General features: G+C 43.9%; 1 non-coding gene across 1 annotated transcript; it reads right to left on the reverse strand.

Moving 5' to 3' along the window:
- Positions 1-4,753: 4,753 nt before the first annotated feature.
- On the reverse strand, positions 4,754-4,861 carry LOC130958803 (small nucleolar RNA R71). The gene has a single exon (XR_009077907.1). It is a non-coding gene; the product is annotated as a small nucleolar RNA R71 (small nucleolar RNA).
- Positions 4,862-5,636: the final 775 nt, after the last annotated feature.

A 5,636-nucleotide genomic window follows, 5' to 3' on the forward strand; every position in this document is an offset into this window, starting at 1 on the left:
ACAAAGTCGGACCTAACAAAAAGGAGGTACTCGAGCATCCGATGTCCGAGAAAAAGCTCGGCCCGAGAAAGAAGCCTTAAAACGGCAAGAACCAGGATTTCGAAAAACGCTAGCTAAAAAGTTGTTGTCCGAAAAACAACTAAAAAGCACGAAAGCGGAGACATAAAGTCAAAACGCTAGCTAAAAAGTTGTTGTCTGAAAAACAACTAAAAAGCACGAAAGCGGAGACATAAAGTCAAAACGCTAGCTAAAAAGTTGTTGTCCGAAAAACAACTAAAAAGCACGAAAGCGGAGACATAAAGTCAAAACGCTAGCTAAAAAGTTGTTGTCCGAAAAACAACTAAAAAGCACGGAAGCGGAAACATAAAGTCAAAACGCTAGCTAAAAGTTGTTATCCGAAAAACAACTAAAAAGCACGGAAGCGGAAACATAAAGTCAAAACGCTAGCTAAAAAGTTGTTATCCGAAAAACAACTAAAAAGCACGAAAGCGGAAACATAAAGTCAAAACGCTAGCTAAAAAGTTGTTATTCGAAAAACAACTAAAAAGCACGAAGGCAGAAACCAAAGGTCAAGACACAAACACCGCATAATAAAGTCACCACAAGTGGCTAAATAAAAGCAAAAGGTGTCCAAAAGTGTTCACAAAAGCCATCCAACAAAAAGCCCACAGGCCGGGCAAACCACTAAAAAGATCACAGAGGATCAAGGTCCTTTCCGGTCTCCGCATCAACAGAAGGCTGCGGAGGGAACATCGAAATCGGGACTGCATCGACAGCACCATCATCCCGGCTTGAAACCTCCACACCAGATCTATCCTCAGCCAAAGGTGAAGTTGGGTTCACAACCGGAACCTCGGGGTCGGACACCGGAGCCTTGTGGTCGGACACCGGAACCTCATCCTCGGCAGGAGCAGGAACAATCTTTCCCTCCACAACAATGTTTTCCGTACTGAATAAGCTCAGATCCAGGTCGGGAGCAAGAACCCGGACCTGATCCCTCAAATTCTCAAACATAGCATCCATACCCTTGGCCACATTATCTTCCAGCTCGTAAAAATCATCCCGAGCAGACTGCAACTTCTCCTTCGTCTCCACAAGCTCGGCATACAGCTTAGTATAGTTCTCCGTCGCCACCCTCGCCATCTCCTCAGATGTCTTCGCCGCCGCCACAGCCGCGGTGGCCCTAGTTTTCTCTTCCTCCAAAGAGGCCTCCAGCTCAGTAATCCTGGCAGCCTTCAGTTGACTAATCTTATCAAGCTCGGACCGTGCCTTCTCAAGTCGGGAGCTGGTCGCCCCAAGGGGAGCTTTCTTGAACTCCCGAGCAATAGCGGCATGAAGACTAGCCATCCGAACACAGCTCCGCGCCATATACTGAAAGTGATGCTCCATAGACGCATCATCAGTAGAAATAAAGGTCTGGGGGAGAATGTGCTGCTCAATCCAACCAAGAGCGTCAAAATCCTTATCATTGAAACCGCCAAGCTCTTGAGAGGTCTTCTGTTTCTTGGGGGGAGGACCCGAGGTCGAAGACGGGGAAAGGTGACCGGGTCCGGAGGTCGGAGGATCTTGAGTTATAGCTCGGAACTGAGGAGTCGGAATGGTCTTCGACCGAGTCTGAACACCCACGGTAGTCTTCTGCGGAAAAGATCGGGCAGAAGCCTCAGCCTCGATATTCCGAGCAGCCGCAGACTTCTTCGACCGACGAAGGAACTTCATGGAATCAGCCTGAGAAGACATCTCTGCAGAAACAAAAGAAAGGGATTATCACAACAGAAAAACCTCCAAAACGAAGCCAAAATACTAAGATGAAATCTCAAAGAGGTCGGGAACTACCTAACTCGGAACGGAGAAGGCTTGGATCTCCCAACATTTTCTTCGTATCCAAGTGAGGTGCCCGACCCCATAAACTGCTCAACACACCCACAAAAGCCTGCTCCACCTCATCTAGACTCTCAAAAAAGTATACTTCACCGACACTACATTCTCCTGCCAACAAAGAGGAAAAGAAGGCTCCCCACTCTCATCTAGAAAGAAAGGTCGGACATCTCCAGCAGCCCGGACCTTGAAATAGTAGTTCTTGAAATCATGAAACGACTCATCATACAAGGTACAAAACTTCTTTCCCTGGTTAGCCCTAAAAGAGACCCAGGACACCTTCCCAACACCCGACCCCGGCTTCGTCAACACGAACAGATAGGAAAAAAGAGAAACAGAAGGGGAGACGCCCAAAAACTGACACAAAAGTTGAAACAGCTTTAAAAACGCCCAAGAATTTGGATGGAGTTGCGTAGGGGCAAGGTTACAAGACCAAAGGACCTCGGACTCCAAGTCGGTAAAAGGAAGTCGTACACCCAGCTTAGAGAAAAAACAATCGTAAGCATAAAAGAATAGCTTCTCGGAACTTTCTAAAGGCGGGAAGCACACTCTCTCCTCGGACTCCGGGGCTACTAGCTCGTAATCCCGCTCAGACTCCCTGTTCTCACAAATACTACACTCCCTACGGAACCTAACTAGATGCTCAGAATCTACAACAGAAGGGACCCTTAGAGGAACAGGATCTACCCAACCAAGACCACTCGGAATCTTGGTCGACATTGCTTGAAACACCTTTCGAGACATAAAAACTCTTGCCTACAAAGAAGAATACAACAGCAAGCCAAAAATCACATAATAGGCAGGCAGCAAAAAACCCATTCAGCAGAAGCAAGAAAACAAAAGTTCTTTTAGAAGAAAAAATGCAGTAACCCGAAAACAAAGTACCAAGAGAAAAGAGCCCCCCCCCCACATACAAACAACCAAAACAATGGCGGCGCCTCTTTTCGGGGCAACCCCAGCATAGAAGAAAAAGAAACAAAAGCATATGTGCAAAGCGAAAGTAAAGACGAGAAACGAACCTGGAAGAAAGGAAGAAGACGACGAGCTCCGATGCAAGAAGAACGAAAACAGCGGCGCAGAGGAAACCCCGAAAAACAACGCACAGAAAGAATCGGAGAAGAAGAACAGAGAGAAAGAAGGAAGATGCTCAAAAGAGAGGTGGCGAAAAACCCAGAAAAAGGGAAAAGGGAACAGAATAAACAAAGAAAATGAGGAAAGGGGCAAATAAATAATGCCTTCACAGAGCCCGAACGGAAATCGAGGAGAAACGGTAAAAAGCAATAAATACTGAAACGGCCATTTTCAAATTTTGAAAAGACGACTATGCCCGAGCTCGACCTCTCAAAAGGACGAACTCGGACAGGGGCACTGTTCATACCCTGACCGAGCTCTCCAAACTCGGGAAGTTCGCAGAAGGTCCGACCTCGTCCCAAAGGCCCACGCCTAAGGTCGGACCTCGGACAAATAAAGAAGAAGGCCCATCAAAAGGAACGAAGCCCAAAACCTAAAGGCCGAAAAAGGCCTAGGAAAGGCGGTTCCACAAAAGATAAAGATAAGACTCCCAAAGATAAGATAAGATAAGAATATCTTATCCAGGGAAGATCACGACCAACCACTATAAATACACTGGAGCACCCAGGTATAACTCATACTCTAATTCTACTCAATATCTGCTTGGACCCATGCTAACTTAAGCATCGGAGTGTCATTGCAGGTACAACCCCCAGCCGCTCAGCACACCAAGCTCGGGTCACGGAACCCCTACCTCGGGTCTTGCCAGACGACCGAGCAACACGTTTCAGGTAACCCTCGGAACACTTTCTAACAATTAATGATTTGATTCAAAATTTCAAGTATGTTGCCTTTTCTGTTGAGGAAGGTTTAATTTTTGAATCATATCTTTTCTTGTTAGGCAAGTCATTAATTTCAAAATCAAATCTTTTTAAAATGTTTTTTTCTTCTCAATCACATCTTTTTAAAACCAATCATATCTTTTTAATCACATCTTTTTCAAAATAGTTTTCAATCAAATCCTTTTAACTCCTAATTTCAAAATCTTTTTCAAAAAATCACTTGATTTCTTTCCCACTCTTATTTTCGAAAATCAATTAAGTGTTTTTCAAAAAGTTTTCAAAGATCTTTTTAACTTAATTTTCGAAAATCTACTTCCCTTCTTCTCACATCCTTCTATTTATGGACTAACACTATTCCTTAATGCAAAATTCGAACTCCATCTTCTTTGATAAGTTCGAATTTTCTACCTCTGTCTTCCATTTTTCTTCCTCTGACACCTCAAGGAATCTCTATACTGTGACATAGAGGATTCCATATTTTCTTGTTCTCTTCTCTTTCATATGAGCAGGAACAAAGACAAAGGCATTCTTGTTGAAGCTGACCCTGAAAGGACCTTGAAGCGAAAGCTAAGAGAAGCTAAGGCACAACTCTTTATTGAGGACCTGACCGAATTCTTCAAGAACCCATGGCAGCCGAAAACAACAACAATGCCAACAATGCAAGGAAGGTGCTGGGTGACTTTATTGCACCTACTCCCGACTGAAGAAGCATCTCTATCTCTGCCATTGGAGCAAACAACTTTGAGCTTAAGCCTCAATTAGTTTCTCTAATGCAACAGAATTGCAAGTTCCATGGACTTCCATTGGAAGATCCTCATCAGTTCTTAGCTGAATTCTTGCAAATCTGTGACACTGTTAAGACTAATGGGGTTGACCCTGAGGTCTACAGACTTATGCTATTCCCTTTTGCTGTAAGAGACAGAGCTAGGATATGGTTGGACTCACAACCTAAAGAAAGCCTGGACTCTTGGGAAAAGCTAGTCAATGCCTTCTTGGCAAAGTTCTTTCCACCTCAAAAATTGAGTAAGCTTAGAGTGGAAGTCCAAACCTTCAGACAGAAGGATGGTGAATCCCTCTATGAAGCTTGAGAAAGATACAAGCAATTGATCAGAAAATGTCCTTCTAACATGCTTTCTGAATGGAGCATCATAGGTATTTTCTATGATGGTCTCTCTGAACTATCCAAGATGTCTTTGGATAGCTCTGCTGGAGGATCTCTTCATCTGAAGAAGACGCCTACAGAAGCTCAAGAGCTCATTGAAATGGTTGCAAATAACCAATTCATGTACACTTCTGAAAGGAATCCTGTGAACAATGGGACAAGTCAGAAGAAAGGAGTTCTTGAGATTGATACTCTGAATGCCATACTGGCTCAGAACAAGATATTGACTCAACAAGTCAATTTGATTTCTCAAAGTCTGTCTGGAATGCAAAATGCACCAAACAGTACTAAGGATGCTTCATCTGAGGAAGAAGCTTATGATCCTGAGAACCCTTCAATGGAAGAGGTGAATTACCTAGGAGAACCCTATGGAAACACCTATAATTCTTCATGGAGAAATCACCCAAATTTCTCATGGAAGAATCAAGAGAAACCTCAACAAGGTTTCAACAACAACAATGGTGGAAGAAACAGGTTTAGCAATGGCAAGCCTTTTCCATCATCTTCTCAGCAACAGACAGAGAATTCTAAGCAGAACCCCTCTGACTTAGCAACCATGGTCTCTGATCTAATCAAAACCACTCAAAGTTTCATGACTGAAACAAGGTCTTCCATTAGGAATTTGGAGGCACAAGTGGGACAGCTGAGCAAGAAAGTTACTGAACTCCCTCCTAGTACCCTCCCAAGTAATACAGAAGAAAATCCAAAAGGAGAGTGCAAAGCCATAACCATGGCCGAATCTAGAG

This window comes from Arachis stenosperma, chromosome 10, assembly GCF_014773155.1.
Source record: "Arachis stenosperma cultivar V10309 chromosome 10, arast.V10309.gnm1.PFL2, whole genome shotgun sequence".
Taxonomy (NCBI): Eukaryota; Viridiplantae; Streptophyta; class Magnoliopsida; order Fabales; family Fabaceae; genus Arachis; species Arachis stenosperma.